At 40.8% G+C, this 18,171-nt stretch overlaps 1 non-coding gene across 1 annotated transcript; it reads right to left on the reverse strand.

Moving 5' to 3' along the window:
* Positions 1-11,233: 11,233 nt before the first annotated feature.
* LOC136207738 (small nucleolar RNA R71) lies at positions 11,234-11,340 on the reverse strand. Its single transcript, XR_010676866.1, has one exon. It is a non-coding gene; the product is annotated as a small nucleolar RNA R71 (small nucleolar RNA).
* Positions 11,341-18,171: the final 6,831 nt, after the last annotated feature.

Raw genomic sequence — 18,171 nt, forward strand, 5'->3', positions numbered from 1 at the left:
AAATGGTTCATGGAGATTGATGATATCAACCGAGCTAACGAATCGCCAATCAATAATTCACCAGAAAGAAAGGATCGTGGTGGATCTGGTAGACGAGATAACAGGTGGGCGGATACCGGATCTAGCAGACGGGATAACAGATGGACGGATAGTAGATGGGCAGATCAAAGAGGAAAACGCCCCTCCAAAAGCGGTCCGAATTTCACACCACTTAACATCCCTAAAAATGAAGTTCTATTATGGTTAGAGAAGAGTAGATTCAAACGAGACATCACGTACCCTGATCTAAAAGGAGGAGAACACATCCCAATAGGAAAAATGCAAAAGCATATTGCAGGTTTCATAGAAGGCAGGGCCACAACACTAACCGGTGTTTTGCATTAGATAAAGAGATCGAGAAGTTAATTGAGCGTGGTGTGCTCGATAGGTTCGTTCAAAATGAACACAATGAAGGAAAATAAAAAGGTGTCAGAAATAAGGGCAAGGGGGTGATTAATGTTATTGCAGGTGGACCAATATATCAACCGCTTACTAAAAAAGCAAGAACATGTGCTTTAGATAAGGCAGCTCTTAATAAGCCTTTTGCAAAAAGTGGCTCAGCGAATGGCCCCCATGCCGATGCTTTGGTAATCATGATGAACATCGAAGGCTGGGATATGAGACGAGTCATGATTGACATTGGGAGTTCATGTAAGTGATCACAAGAAATGCATTCGCCAAGATAAAAATAGATCCTATGCAGGTGGAAGCTACCACCGTGGACATTCTAGGGGTAACCGGACATACAGTCCAAACTAAAGGGCAGGTGATGATGGAATGCGAGATCACGGATGGGGATCAGACCTGGAAGGGGGAACAAGAGTTTACCATCCTAGACGGTCGGCTGGCGTATAATGCCATCTTGGGAAGGCTTTTTCTCTCGGAGGCAGCTGTTTTAATCTCGATACGCCATTTAACTATGTACGTGCCAACGATAAAAGGTGGTGTAATGATCAGAGGGAGCCAAAAAACAGCTCAAGAAACATACATGGCGTCCCTAACCATATGCCCCCAAGAAAATGAGGACGAACAGGATGAGGAAGATATGAACACTGCAGCCCTAGGAGATACAGAGATGTGCCTTATTTCGGAAGGAAAAAGGGTAAAAATTGTGAGGGGGCTTCAGCCAGAGATCAAGGAAGCAATTGTACAAACCCTCGTTGATTGTCAAGAGGTTTTTGCTGGGGATAATGAAACATTAAAAGGGGTAAGCCCAGACCTCATCACTCACAAGCTTAATATAATGGAAGAAGCTACGCCAGTCACACAGAAAAGGAGAAATCATGGACCAGAGAGGCAAAAGGCGATAGAAGAAGAGATCGCAAAACTCAAAAAAGCAGATGCAATAGAAGAAGTGATTTATACTGAATGGCTGGCAAATGTGGTCCTAGTCAAAAAAGCTGGATGAGCATATAGAATGTGTGTTGATTTTACGGATTTAAATAAGGCGTGCCCAAAGGACAACTACCCTTTGCCGTGTATTGATATTCTGGTGGATGGAACAACAGGGCATGAGGTCTACTCTTTTACAGATGTAAAATCCAGTTACCACCAAATATCCATGCATCCTGAAGATAGGATCAAGACGTCATTCATCACACATCAGGCCACTTATTGTTTTAAAGTGATGCCTTTTGGCCTAAAAAATGCAGGGGCCACATATCAATGCATGATGAATAAAATCTTTGAAGATAAAAAAGGCGATAATTTCTCAATATACGTTGATGACATGATCATCAAGAGCAAAACCATGAAGGAGCATGCTGCAGATATTAAGGAGGTACTAGATGTGTTAAAAACCCACAACATTAAGCTCAACCCAGAGAAATGTACGTTCGGAGCAACATCTGGAAAATTCTTGGGTTATATCATTAATCGCCAAGGAATCACTGCCAACCCAGAAAAAATAAAGGCAGTATTAGAAATGAAATCACCAAAAAATCTTCGAGAGGTGCAGCGCTTGAATGGGCGGATCATAGCTTTGGGAAGATTCATATCTTGTTCTGCTAGACGATGCCTCCCTTTCTATGAAGTGATCAAAAAACAAAAATCCTTTGATTGGAATGAAGACGCCAACAAGCCTTCGAAGGAATTAAGGAGTTCTTATCTAAGCCGTCGTTGATGAGTTGACCAATCAAAGAGGAGGACCTTTATTTGTACGTATCAGTCATAAAAAAGGCGGTATGTATAGTGATAATTCGTGAGGAAGAAGGAAAGCAATATCATCTATATTACATGAGTAAGGTGTTAAAAGATGCTGAAACAAGATACTCAAAGCTGGACAAGATGGCATTGGCGATGGTAGTTACTTCCATCCGCCTACGTCCATATTTTCAAGCACACACCATCATAGTGTGAACAAGTATACCAATAAGAAAGGTGTTGCAGCACCCAGAAACGTCTGGAAGGTTGATGGAATGGTCCATACGGCTTGGAGAATTCAATATTCGTTATGAAGGAAGGATAGCGTTGAAAAGCCAAATTTTGGCAGATTTTGTTAATGAGTTCACGAAGGAATTCACAAATTCGCCAAAAGTCCAAAAGGAGGAGTGGACAATGCATACAGATGGAGCATCTTCGGAAGAAGGGGCAAGAGCAGGACTAGTGATAAAAGGGCCAAAATACGTCCGAGTGTGTTATGCGGCTAAACTAGATTTCTTCGTCACTAACAATGCGGCAGAATATGAAGCCCTGATCCTAGGATGGCAATTGTTAAAGGAGGTTGTCCCAGAACATGTGGTGATATACAACGATTCAAAGCTAATGGTGAACCAGATAATGAAGAATTTCCATGTCAAAGATGAAACCCTGGTGAAATACGTAGAAGAGGCAAAACGAATTTTGTCTATACTAGAGGGCAAAGACGTAAAATAGGAAATAGTACATATCCCACGAGAATCAAACATTGAGGTGGATCATCTGGCTAAAACAGCCTCCAGCAAGAACTAATGGCAAGACCTTGCATGCCCATTTACAATCAAGATGAAGCCGGCATTTGATAGGGCAGAGGTGGCGATCATCCAATTGCCCCAAAATGACTGGAGAATAGCCTTAGTCAAATACTTGGAGGAAGGTATTTTGCCTGAAGATAAAAACCAAGCCAAAAAGGTGGTCAAGAAAGCCGCCCATTATGTTATTATGGAGGATCAGTTGTATAGAAAATCATTTAGCCAACCATGGTCAAAAGGCATAGCCACGGAGGAAGGACAAGATGTTTTATGGAAGTTTCACAAAGGGATATGTGGGGCACATGAGGCACATGCTACGATCTTTAGAAAGTCAAGATTAGCAGGGTACAATTGGCCCACAACAGAGAGAGACGCCAGAAAACTAGTGGAAGAGTGCCACATTTGTCAGATCCATGCAAATGAAACACATGTGCACAAAGCCCTCCAAAGGCCAATCGTGGAGGGTTGTCCATTCGCCACTTTGGACATTGATATAGTGGGACCCTTCCCGCCCACCAAGAGGCAATATAAGTTTGTAATAGTGGCAGTAGACCATTTCACCAAGTGGGCGAAAGCCGAGCCTGTCTCTATTATTGCAGCTAGGCGAATGATCGACTTCCTCCATGACAATATTATCGGAAGATTTGGCATACCCCACACAATTGTTACAGACAATGGGACGCAGTTTAACTGTGAAGAGTTCAAGAAATATTGCTCAGATTGGGGAATCACCAACAACTTCACCTCTGTTTATTATCCACAGTCCAACGACATGACTGAGGTCACAAACCGAACCCTTGTCAAGGGAATCAAGAAAAGATTAGGGGAAAAGAAAAAGTGTTGGGCGGATGAGCTGATGTCAGTTTTATGGGCGTACAGGACAACTCCCAGGGTGGCAACTGGAGAGACACCATTTTCCCTCACTTACGGAGTCAAAGCAGTTCTTCCCATTGAAATCAAAAATCCGAGTGGGCGGGTCTCCTTCTATTGCGAGCAACATAATGACGAAAGGCTCAGAAAAAGTCTAGATGATTTGAAACAAAAGGAGACAAGGCTTCTACTCGGATTGCCGCTTATAAACAACAAGTCGCCTCCTATCACAACAAAAATGCTAGGCTGATGGAATTAAATAAAGGAGATTTGGTCTTAAGAAAGGCGGACAAAAACCAATCAGCAGATGGGAAGGGAAAGTTGGGTGTAACATGGACTGGTCCATACCGTGTAGCAGTTAAGATCGGAGCTGCCACCTTCAAACTTGAAGAGATAAATGGAACGGAGGTACCAAGAACCTGGAATATCCATAACCTCCGCAAATACTTTCAAAAGTAGAATGTAATACAAAGGCCTTGAGTACTCTTTTTCCTTAGAATAATATTTTTTCCCAATGGGTTTTTTCTTGTTATAAGGTTTTAATGAGGCTCACAAGAGAGATCATTCGCTGTTGTAATAAAGGCAAGCAATTTCTTGCTCAATAAATAAATTACTGTTGAATAATTGATTCTTTGCATGCATGTTTCTTTTTGGCGTATAATACATAAATGTCTTCTTACCAAGAGGGAAGGCATATATTCAAATTCTCTCTCCTGTAAAGAAATTTTATACAAAGTCCCTCCATAGGGCAGATTCTCTTCCCCGTGAGTAAATCTTTTAAAAGTCCCTTCAAAGGGCGGATCCAATTATAAAAGTCACGCAACGGATAGACACTTCCTTGCAAAGCGGTCATTAGAAATCCTACTAAAAGGCGGATACATCCTACTCAAAGAAAATCCTTAAAAGCTTATCGCAAGCTTACCAGGGGATGGCTAGCCACCTACCCCGGGATACGGTGGAATAAGTTTAAACACTTAAGATATCTTTTCTAAAAAAGATTAGAAGCATGCAATACGGTGGAATAAGTTTAAACACTTAAGATATCTTTTCTAAAAAGATCAAAAGCATGCAAATCAATGAAATGAGTCTAAACACTTACATCTTTCCCAAAGCATATAATTGGGTGAAAAAGTTTAAACACTTAAAACATAAATATGCATCCTTGAAATGTTTGGCAGCGGAAATATAAAATTTTTACCTATTTCCTTTTCCAAGATCCGTTAATCGTTATTTCATATAAGGAGGGATTGAACATAAATACCTTTATGATGATCAATCTACCGTTGCAAACGAAGTGCCCACAACTTCAAAAGAGATGGAAACTGTCTACCAATCTGCCCCTACCCGAACAGACCTTCCAGACCTCTGAACGACAATCCCAACGGTGGAAACGTGGAAAAATATGTCTAGAAGCTCCTGTCCAAAAATCGTGACGATCCGACGGTTCAATCTCCGGAAATCCGCGAAATCGTGAACTGACCTGATGTAGGAGAAGCAAAACGAATTTCTCCTTTTGTATGTCTTTTCTACATTCATGAACATAACAAAACATATAAGTAAACGATTAGAACTCAACCAAGTAATAGCAATCAAGATAGATTGCCTATAATTAATCAACACAAGATCAAGGAGAAAAAAAAGAGATGAAATCAATTGATTCGGAAGCAATTGGTGGAGTTCCGTCCTCTACTGTAGGGGTCGAAATTCAGTCTGCATGAGAGACTAGGGTTAGCTGAAATTTTCAATGGGAGGGGTATATATAACCTTTTGTATCTAAACCCTAGTTAGATAGAATTAGGTTACCTATTAAGAGTTATATTCGGAATAATACTCTTGTCATTATTATCTATAATTATATCTGAATATATATAAAGATAATATTAACTTATTTAATAGGATAATAATTAGAAGTAATTTATTCACAATAAACCTTCTAATTTAATTATCCTATAATTAATTTAATCCACAATTATAATCTAGTTAAAACTGTTTAAAATCAAATTAATTATTTATGTGCTTACTACACATAAAATCGCCCCCTCCTCAAATTGGGCCTTAGTGGACTCAGTTAGGCTTCTATCAATTAATTAACATCTGTTTCTCTTTTGGGTTCCAAGTCTTATATGTGACCCATTAGGTTCTTATTGCTTCTAGCCGCATACAACTATTAAATTAATTTCTTAAAATTATATTCAATCTTTGTATAAAGGAATGAGTACGCGAACTATGATTGGCAGATCCGAAACATTCCCCCAGAGCTATAAGAAGACAGGTTGATTCTGTCGTTGACCTTTCCGTATTAGTTACAGTATAATTCGATCCTTCATCAACTACATCCTTGAACAGAATCTTATGACTATGGATAATGTCAACTCATATATAGCGAGACGTTCATTTTACTTGTACAGACCGAGTTAACTCCAATTAGATAGGTTAAGTGAAATCTGCATTTCAAGTCTTAAGCTATCACCTTGCAAGGATTTAGAGTTAAGTCTTCCACAAGCGATCCTTGGACGTATCTCCCATTTATCAGGAGTGACAAATGCTCAATCCAATGTATAACTATCCTGCAATTACTTCCTGTGATACCCAACGTCTGCCGTACACACCCCAGAGTCATCTTTGTTATGGATCGTGTTACAACAGGATCAAAGCATCACATTCCATAATCCAGAATCACTAATTAACATTCCTTTGAGTCTTAGGATTACTTATACCTATTAATACCAATGAGATGAACAGGTGACAAGGATAAATCTACCCATCCTGTTATCTCAAGTCGGGTCCCCAATCCTAATGAACCCCTTTCATTAGATCCATGTAACTGTCCAGATATCTGCATATATGAAGCTTGTGAGATCAGCTCTATGTCTCGACAGAAAACATTGTTACATGCAAGTCTCAACAGTGTTATATCAATCCCTATTCAAAACACATCACTTAACTTGGGGTGGTTTTAAGTTTATTAGTTTATTATAATGTTTCGTCTCACTTCATGCTTGTATGAAAACTTTATAATCACTTTAAATAAACTTAGGGATTTCCTTTTATTAGACTTATTTAGTTCTTTAAAAGAGGTTGCCTTTATACAGTTATGAAACCATATCTTATTAAAACAAATGTTATAAAAAAACAATTCATTTACAGCTGGTTTATATCCTAGAACAATTGTCTATAGGACACTAAACCCCAACAACGTTAAAAAGTGTAGCAACTTGCAAAGTATATGTTAGGCATGAAAATGGCTATAATTAAACATACTATTTGTGATGATTTAAGGGTGTTTTATGAGTAATGTTACATAAAAGAAGGACTTATAAGTGTTTTTATGCAGATTGGAAAAGATTAAGTCAAACAGACTGTAAGCAGCTTGTTTTGCAGAAACCATGAGGAGATGAGCAACCTTTGATCCAGCGGTTAAACACTGCGTGTCTGATGATGGATAGCGACGTGACAAGCAGCAGGAGCGGCAGCAAAAGAGCGGCTAAAAGTAACAAGATGACAAGAATGTTCGACCCTTGAGTGTTCAAGGGTCAAAAATATCTTAACCACTTCTAGTAATCTAGGATTAGTTGAACAATCTATTTTATTTTGTAATATTTTATGAATACTTTTGTGTAGCGATTGCTTTTTCCTCATATTTATAGACGTAGTGGAGGGAAAGGAAATGAGACCTTTTGGCGAACTGAAGATAGAAGTTTTAGTAGAGAGAAAAGTCTCTAAGAAGATGATGACTCCATTGATGGAGTCCTGTAGATACAATGCAGACTGTTCACTCGGTAGTATGAGTGAGTAGTCATTTTGAACTGGTTCGGCCAGTTAGGGCCTGTTATGTAAGTTCTCTATTTTCTTATTTATGAATGAATGTTGATACATTATGATGTGTTTGATAAAGCTTTTACTCTATTGCTTATGCATGTATGTTAGTGTTAGATGAATGATAGGGAACTGCTTTCATCTTCATGGAACTTTTTATCAAACGTCCAACCCCGAAGCAGGAATGTTAGGAGGTTGTATCAATGGTTTTCTTTATTGAAATGTTGTTTCAATCGTAATGCAAGAAAGAACCAACCTTAGGGGCGCTTACGGTTGTAGTAAGTCTTAGAATCTTAAGAACACACGAGAGTTGACTTAAGTGAGCATTAAAGCAGAAACCTTGACTTCACTTTACTTCATTCATGAATAAATAGGATGTTTAAAGACTGAAAGTAACATGTTCTGCTGTGCCTAGCCTGTTCTACCTTTTATCATTATCAAATACTCTTTTTCATAAGTTAAATTATTGACTTTGTTACCATTTCACAATATATCTCAAGATCAAGAATTCACACACCATGAACACCCTGTTCTGCAAGGTTTTTCTAGTAAAATTTGGTCATCAATCCCTGTGGAGACGATACTCTATTTATCACTTTATTACTTGTTTCTAATGCACTTGCTAGAGTCTGTTCAGAGGACAACAAGTTTTTGGCACTGATAGCTCCCATTTGTATAGGGTTTTTAGGCCCCTTTTAGGTTCCTTTTGCTTTATTTCCTTTTAATTTCAGTAGCGTTTTATTATCTTTTAGTTTAAATTAGCAATTTCCCTTATTTTTGGCATTTTCGGTGTTTTCAGGGATCATCAGGGACTTTTCGTGCATTTCCGAACCAGACCAAAGCCCATTGGGGAATTACCGGACTTTTCAGGGACCATCGGAGCACTTTTGGGATTCATCAGGGACCATTAGAGCATCTTTCGGAAGCCCAGGGACTCAAAAGGATAAAAACCAGAGTTTAATCCCCCAAATGGGACCTGTCTTGGCGAGACACAGGCTGTCTCGTCGAGATAGGCCCTCGTCTCGTCGAGACAGGCCTTGTCTCGACGAGACGAGGCGGGGCGCGCCTTCCCCTTTGCTGAAATCCGCGAATATTAAGCCCAAAAGCCCATTAAACACTTTGTAAATGCCATTTTTACCCCTGAGGCATTAGGGTTTCCTTCCTAACTCTATAAATAGGGAGCTAATCCTAATCTTTCAGGGGGGATTAGCCACTTAATAAATCGGAGAGCCGCTAGGTCTTTCTCTCCTCCAAAAACTTGATGCTCGTAAAATATATAGCATTTAATAGGACAAGTGTATCCTATCGCAACAAGTAATATTGTGCTAAGCACGAGATCGAACCACAAAGACTATTCGTTATAACTAGTAAATCTACCTAGAATGATCTAATTGTTTAGAGGGTTGGATAAAAGTTTGGGTTTTTAATAACTAACTAATTGAATTAAAGGAAATAAACATAACAAAATAAAGTGAACAATTGACAGGGAAGAATGTGAATTGACGGATGGCACAATATAGGTTGAGGATTCCTTTGATTAAATCCTAGGTATGGGTTTAGGGAGTTCAGATTTGTGTTTTACCAATGATTGAAGGTAATTGTCCTAAGTGAAAGACAAATTTGTACGGGATTTGTCTAACCTATTCACATGCATTCGGGTGACGGCTTGATTAGGCATATACCCTAGGTCATGCAAAGCATTAGGTTTATTGACAACTAAGGCTAAAGTCGTAGCCCAGCCACAAAGCCTCATTCCTAGTGGTCTCTAGCGAAGTCAGATTTACACAAGTTCGGTATAGACGATTCCGTGGTCAGGTTCTCATCTATCTATAATCCTATTTAATGTCAGGGTCACAGGCATTAGGCACATTATATACATAAACAGGCTAGTTGATCATTATCAATGTTCATTCTAGCATAAATCCTGTTCCTAACAATTTCTAGGCATTAAGCATGCATAAACTGATCAATCAAAGGTCCTAGATCCCTAATCATACATATTCTTACAATCAATTTCATCCCCATCCCAAATTGGATGGGGATTAATTCATAGACAAATTAATCATAGCAATAGGCATATAAGAATAATGGAAAAAGCTTCAATTAAATATAAAAGGAAAAGATAAGAGGGAGAGATAGAAATCAAAAACCCGCTTGTCGATTCTGATTACAAAAATAGAAGATCTGGAGCTTCTTCCATCAATTGTTCTTGAAAGAAATAAAAACAGGAAATAAATCTAACCTAGAAAGCAGGAAAATCTAATCTAAAAAGAAATAAAACTACATTATGGAGGAGAGAAAGCCCTAGCGGCTCTCCGATTTATTAAGTGGCTAATCCCCCCTGAAAGATTAGGATTAGCTCCCTATTTATAGAGTTAGGAAGGAAACCCTAATGCCTCAGGGGTAAAAATGGCATTTACAAAGTGTTTAATGGGCTTTTGGGCTTAATATTCGCGGATTTCAGCAAAGGGGAAGGCGCGCCCCGCCTCGTCTCGTCGAGACAAGGCCTGTCTCGACGAGACGAGGGCCTATCTCGACGAGACAGCCTGTGTCTCGCCGAGACAGGTCCTATTTGGGGGATTAAACTTCGGTTTTTATCCTTTTGAGTCCCTGGGCTTCCGAAAGATGCTCTAATGGTCCCTGATGAATCCCAAAAGTGCTCCGATGGTCCCTGAAAAGTCCGGTAATTCCCCAATGGGCTTTGGTCTGGTTCGAAAATGCACGAAAAGTCCCTGATGATCCCTGAAAACACCGAAAATGCCAAAAATAAGGGAAATTGCTAATTTAAACTAAAAGATAATAAAACGCTACTGAAATTAAAAGGAAATAAAGCAAAAGGAAGCTAAAAGGGGCCTAAAAACCCTATACAAATGGGAGCTATCAGGCACCGTTGCCGATGATTGAAAGCAACAAAATTTATCTGAAAATTTCTGTGAAACAAGGTGTTTTTAATCTGTTTGCTAAGTAATGCAGCCAGAAGTAGTTCTCCTATTTCTATGCGTAGAGCTGGACCACCAATTTTTCCAATCGATCTTGAGTTAGAGAGAACGTGTAGACGAAACCAAGCGGGAGCTCGACGAGCAAGACAAAGAGAGCGACAAAGAGAAAGAAGGATGGCTGGAAGAGTACCACCAGAACAACCAGTTCAACCAAATCAAGAAGAGGAAGGAGAGAACAACAATCCTCCAGTTATGAGAATCAGAGACTATTCCAGACCTACCACGGAAGGACACTCGTCGTGCATTTTGTTGCCTAACGAAGGGAACAACATGTTCAAAGTAAAGGCATCAATGATACAGATATTGCAAGCAGCCGTGCAATTCAATGGCTACCAGCCTGAAGATCCAAATGCACACATCTAGGAGTTTGTCACACTATGCAACACCTTTCAATCAAACAGAGGAGTGTCCGATGATGTGATAATGCTGAAGCTGTTTCCTTTTTCTCTCAAAGATAAAGCGAAGAACTGGCTAAAAAACATACAGCCAGGAACCATCGCAACTTGGCAGGATCTGGCCAGTGCTTTTCTGATGAAATACTTTTTACCTCGACATGCCATAAAGCTCAGAAATGAAGTATCTCGATTTGTACAAGAAGAGGACGAGTCGTTGGCAGAGGCATGGGAAAGGTACAAAGAGCTTTTAAGAAGGGTACCAAATCATGGCATCCCCATGTGGATGCAAGTACAAAAATTTTACAATGGAGTCACCAACACATACAAAATCCAGATTGAATCCATTGCTAATGGTAACCCCGAAGATCTTGAACCACAAGCCTTGTACGACCTTATTGAGAAAGTCATAAGCACAAGTTATAACTGGCACTCAATGAGGAGTGAAGGAAAAAGAACGGCGGACGTTGATGTTGTGTCAAAGCTAACCACCCAGGTGGAACAGCTTGCAAGGCAGCTCAGCAAGATTAATGTATCATCCATTCACAGCGAACCACCATTCAATGATGTTTGTGATTTTTGTGGAGGGCCTCACTTCAACATCAACTGTCCTGGAGTCAAGCAAGGGAAAGGTGAGCAGGAACAATGTGATTATGCTGGATATAATCAAAGGAACCCACCAAACCCATACTCCATTACATACAACCCAGCCACAAGAAATCATCCAAACTTCGGATGGACTGGACAGCCAAACCAGCAGGAGCAACCTAGATACCAGCAGCAGCAAGGAGGACATTACCAGAGGCAGCCTCAACAGCACTACAAACAGCCTGTTCCACCCAAGGAGGATGTTGAACAGGACATGAAGACCATGATGATGCAATTTATGAAGCAGACACAGGCTTCAATCAAAAATTTGGAGACACAAGTTGATCAACTGGTTGTTTCATCAACAAAAGGAAAATGAGTGATGCCGAGTAATACCGAACCAAATCCTAAAGGAGATGTCATGGCAATCACTCTACGCTCTGGTAAGGAAACTAATCCTCCTTTGATTTCTAATAAGAGTGTTGAGTGTGCAGGTAGTTCCGGAGTTAAGGAAAAAGGACAGGAACAGACTGTTCATGACCTAGAGAAGCCAGCCGAGACAGGTCTTACATCTGACCATGATCAGGAGGAACCAGGGAAGAAGTATTATCCACCTCCTCCCTATGTACCACCTGTACCTTATCCGGCGAGGCTAGTGACCAAAAAGCTTGAAGAGAAAAATTCAAAAGTGCTTGACACCTTGAGGAAGTTGCATATCAACCTCCCCTTCGTGGAAGCATTAGCTCAGATGCCCACATATGCAAAATTCTTGAAAGATATTATGTCCAATAAAAAGAAATTGGAGAACATTTCGATGATCCAATTGAACAGGGTCTGCTCTTCAATCCTGCAGAACAAGCAGCAGCTTCCGAAAAAGCTAAAGGATCCAGGGAGTTTTTCAATACCATGTTCTATTGGCAATTTAAATATTGAAAATGCATTGTGTGACCTTGGAGCGAGTATAAACCTTATGCCATATTCTGTGTATGTTAAGCTAGGGTTAGGAGAACCACAACCAATTAGAATGTCCATCCAGTTGGCCGATAGGTCTGTATGCTACCCTAGGGGAGTTGTGGAGGATGTGTTAGTCAAAGTAGGAAAATTTATACAGCCTGTTGATTTCATAATAATGGATATTGATGAAGATTTGCATGTTCCCATTATTCTGGGTAGAACGGTCCTAGCAACAGGTAAAGCATTGATAGATGTGGGAGAGGGACAATTGTTTTTAAGAATTAACGGGGAAGAGATTATTTTTAAGATGAATGAGGCCATGAGACGAGCTAACACTAGTGATGACACATGTTATTTCTTAGATGATCTCCAAAGCCTATCTGATTTGTAGGAACAGGGACAGGACACATTGGAAGCACTCTTGGGAGAAGAGGTTAATCTCTGTGAAGGAACAAGATGTTCCATCGAAACAGAAGCTTCATCAATCCATCCTGATCAAACTGTTCCCACTCATCAAGAACCTCCTGAAATACCCATTGTGCCTATATCAAAACCTGAACTAAAACATTTGCCATCACACCTTAAATATGCTTTCCTGGAACCACCAAACGGAAGTCCGGTGATTATATCTTCAAAATTAACCCCTGATCATAAAGCTCAACTTATGGAGGTGTTAAGAAGAAATAAGGATGCACTTGCATGGAAGATAGGTGACATCAAGGGGATTAGTCCAGTTGTGTGTGTTCATCAAATCCTGATGGAGAAAAACCACAAGCCATGCGTCTAGCCACAGCGCAGATTGAACCCACATATGAAGGAGGTCGTAAGGAAAGAAGTGATCAAGCTTTTAGATGCAGGAATTATTTACCCCATTTATGACAGCGTTTGGACAAGTCTTGTTCATGTAGTTCCAAAGAAAGGAGGTACGACAGTTGTTTTAAATGAGAAAAACGAACAGGTCCCCACAAGAACCATAACTGGATGGAGAGTATGTGTAGACTATCGAAAGCTAAACGAAGCAACAAGGAAAGACCATTTTCCTTTGCCATTCATTGTTCAGATGGTGGAACGTCTGGCGGGCTATGCATTTTACTGTTTCCTTGATGGGTACTCAGGGTACAATCAGATTGCCATCCATTCTGAAGATCAAGAGAAAACGACCTTTACTTGCACTTACGGGACTTACGCTTTCAGACGCATGCCTTTTGGGTTGTGCAATGCACCTGCGATGTTTCAAAGATGCATGATGTCTATATTTCATGATATGGTAGAGAGAACTGTGGAAATCTTCATGGATGATTTCTCTGTATATGGAAATTCATTTGGAAGCTGTCTGAACAACCTGTAGGCCGTGTTAGTACGATGTAGAGAGACCAACTTAGTTCTAAATTGGGAAAAGTGCCATTTCATGGTCACAGGAGGAATTGTGCTCGGACATCAGATCTCGGAACAAGGAATGGAAGTTGACAAGGCTAAGGTTGAAGTGATTGAGAAACTATCTGTTCCTACAAATGTCAAAGATGTGAGAAGTTTCCTTAGGCATGCAGGATTCTACCGGCAGTTCATAAAGGATTTCTCGAAAATAGCACTGCCACTGTCAGCCCTGTTACACAAAGATGTGGATTTTACTTTCGGAACATACTGTGTCAAAGCATTTGAGATTTTGAAAGGCAAACTGATTAGTGCACCCATTCTAGCCGCACCAAATTGGGAAGTGCCCTTTGAAATGATGAGTGATGCGAGCGACACATGCGTCGGAGCTGTTCTTGGGCAAAGAATTGAGAAGAAGTTTAGACCAATCTATTATGCAAGCAAAACGATGAATGAGGCTCAGCAGAACTACACCACAACAGAGAAGGAACTTCTTGCTGTGGTATATGCTTTTGACAAATTCCGTCCTTACTTGGTTTTGTCAAAAGTAGTTGTCTACACCGACCACGCTGCCTTGCGCTACATGTTCGCAAAGAAAGACGCTAAGCCGAGGCTGATACGGTGGTTGCTCTTGCTCCAAGAATTTGACCTCGAGATCAAGGACAAGAAAGGAACAGACAACGTAGCTGCTGATCATCTGTCCAAAATTCCTCATATCAATAGCCAGGAACAATCGGAAATCTTGGAGATTTTTCCAGATGAGCATTTGTATTCTCTACAAGTTACTCCATGGTTTGCTGACATTGCCAATTACCTTGCTAGTTCAATTAAACCTCATAGCTTGTCCACTAACCAAAAGAAGAAATTTTATGCTGAAATAAAATACTATTTTTGGGAAGAACCATATCTTTTCAGGATGTGCGCAGATCAAATCATACGTAGATGTATCACCCAAGAGGAAGGACAGGCTGTTCTGAGCCATTGTCATGATCAAGAAGTAGGAGGACATCATAGTGCAAGCAGAACAGCCGCCAAGGTGCTCCAATCAGGTTTTTTCTGGCCAACCATTTTCAAAGGTGCCAATATGTTCGTAAGTACTTGTAATGAGTGCCAAAGAACAAGTAATATCTCGGCTAGGAATGCCATGCCCCTCAATAACATTGTTGTATGTGAAATATTTGATATATGGGGCATAGACTTCATGGGACCATTCCCTACGTCTTTTGGGCATAAATATATATTGGTTACATTAGACTATGTAAGCAAGTGGGTGGAAGCAATCGATAGTCCCACTAATGATACCCGTGTGGTTGTAAAATTCCTGAAAAGGCTTTTTGCCCGATTCGGTGTCCCATGAGCTATCATTAGTGACCAAGGAACCCACTTCTGCAATGCCCAGTTTGAAAAGCTGATGGGCAAGCTTGGCGTCACTCATAGAATTGCCACGCCTTATCACCCACAAACAAGTGGGCAGGTTGAGATCTCCAATAGAGAGATCAAAAGAATATTGGAGAAAACGGTGGGCAATTCTAGGAAGGACTGGGCAAACAAGCTTGGCGACGCTTTATGGACATATAGAACTGCATACAAGACACCCATTGGAATGTCCCCCTTTAGATTGTTGTATGGAAAATCTTGTCATCTTCCAGTAGAGATGGAGCATAGAGCCTTCTGGGCGTTAACTTTCCTGAATTTTGAGAAACATGCTATGGGCAAACAGAGAAGGTTGCAATTATGTGATATGGAGGAGTTCAGGTTGTTTTCGTACAATAACGCAATCAATTATAAGGAGAAGACCAAGAAGTGGCACGGCAGGAAAATACAGGAGAAAGTCTTTCAGGAAGGACAAAGGGTCCTTTTGTACAATTCAAGGCTCAGACTGTTTCCTGGGAAGCTGAAGTCCAGATGATTAGGACCATATACAGTAAACAGGGTGTTCTACCACGGGGCAATAGAGATTGTCAAGGATGGTCATGAACCTTTCAAGGTCAACGGACATCGGTTCAAACCATATCTCGAGAATGATCACCAAAGGAAAATTGACACGATCCACTTCCAGGATCCCCCGAGCCAATAGAATCAAAATAGGGTCTCCGCTGCAAACACCAATTGTAGCACGCAATGGGGAGTAATCTTACATTTTAGTACCTTAATTTTAATTTTTGTCAAATATTAGGTAGGATTGCTTAGTCGTGTTAAGTTAACTCTGTGTTCATATGAGGGCCCGTAAAATAAGAAAATTTCTTTGATTGATATCATATTTTTAAGTGCGAGCAAAAATATAAACTTTTACTCTTCCATAAGGGTAAAGTTTTAATTTTTACTTGTTAGAAAAAAGGGATTGAAATGATCTTTGGGGGAAAATCAATTAGTCAGAAATGTGAATCGAATCTATGCAGATAAAGTGAACATCAAATTTAACTGTTCTTCGGCTACTTATTATACTTTGCCTATGCACCTATCTCAGTAAAATCAAAGTGGGTGGAGTATAGTAAATTCAAAAATAAAAAAGTAATTGTTCGCTTCCCCCAATCGTCTTTTCGTCTGTCCGCGGCTGTTTCCACAACCACTCATACAGGTGGCGTTCATAGAAACATCGTCATAATGACAGTTTTGGCAATAGGTCGTTTCGCACTTTTCTACTTAAAGGGCGTAGGCTGTATTGCGGACCCTAGTAAAAATTTTCTAAACTCTCTCTCTCACACCGTTCCCCATATTTTGTTTGATAACCACCTTTGGGTGCACCTATTTAGTCTCTATCTCAGGATGAGGACTCGAGGCTCTGGAAAACAAGTGAAAGTAGAAGGCGCAAAGAAAGACAAAGCGAAGGGCAAGATGGTTGGCACAAGCACAGTTGCCTTTGTGCCCGATGAAAAGCTAGTAAAGAAATTGTCTTAGTTCAAAGACACCGCCGTGCAACAATATTATGATGATTTGGCTCAGCTGGAGTTTGGGATGGTGAGAACAATATGCTGGGAAACTCTGAAAAAGCTTAAGCTTGCAGAGCGTGTGAAGAAGCCCATGGAAGCAGGCCACTTTGGCTGCTTCTTTGAGATGAAGGAGCCCGCGTATAAGGAACTCACCTTTGAGTTTCTGGCTACCTTTAAACATGAACCCGAGATCACCGACCCAGATGAAGAAGGAAAATTCAGTTTTCGACTTATGACCCATACCCAGCGGCCATCTTTGAACACATTTAATAACCTGCTCGGAGCCGCGGATGATGATGACTTAGAGTCGGACGGCTACAAAGGGGCTTTCACCAAAACCCCAGACGAGTTTGACCCGGCGGCTTTCTGGCGTTCAATCTCTGGCCAGCCAAGTTACGACAGTAGTGCCTCCAAAGCATCTAACATTGAGGACTACGCCATCCGGTACTTGCACAAATTGGTTTCCGGCACCATCTTCGCGCGAGAGAAGCAAGCCATTATCCCCCACGCAGACCTTACGGCCCTATGGAGTATGATGCAGGGACATAGGGTGAACTTAGGGTTTTGGTTTGGGGAGTACATTAGCGCTTTTGGGAGGAAAAACTCTTCCGTCATATGCTGTGGCAGCATTGTGACACGAATAGCAGAAGCAATAGGGGTCTTCAAGCCTGAAGACCGAAACAGGCTAACAGTGGTGAACCACCTGGACCAAATCGATCTAAGAAGCCTCCAAAGCATGCTATTCGGGAAGTTGGTGAATGGAAAATGGGTATGGATGCCATATTTTGTTGAGGCCAAGAGGGTTGAAAGTCGGAAGCGGAAGAACGAGCCTACAGTATCAGTATCATCAGAGTCTGAGCAAATTGAACAAGCCAAGGATCTTGGCTTTTACCAGAAATGCGCAAAGCTCTCCAATGAAGATATCCTCTCCAAGTTTAATGCCCTGTTTGCACAGACCCAAGCCTGTAGAGACCAGATCTTTGCTCTGGAACATAAAAATGCCGTGCAATAAGGCGAGATTGACATGCTCAAGCACCTTTGTGTGGAAGAACATGGGCGGGAGAGTCCCTCTGGTGCCTCGATAAAGAGTTCGGTAAGAGCAAAACCTGAGACAACAGCCAATGCCGCTGCCTCCTCGAAAGGGGATGGCAATGCTCCTGCTATGGATAGAGAGGTTGATTCCTTTCTTTCACCGCTTGTCTGATCATTCAATTTGTCGCTATCCAAGCATCTGGTAACACTTATACCCCTTCTTTGCATTTGT

Source organism: Euphorbia lathyris, chromosome 9 (genome assembly GCF_963576675.1).
Source record: "Euphorbia lathyris chromosome 9, ddEupLath1.1, whole genome shotgun sequence".
Lineage (NCBI taxonomy): Eukaryota > Viridiplantae > Streptophyta > Magnoliopsida > Malpighiales > Euphorbiaceae > Euphorbia > Euphorbia lathyris.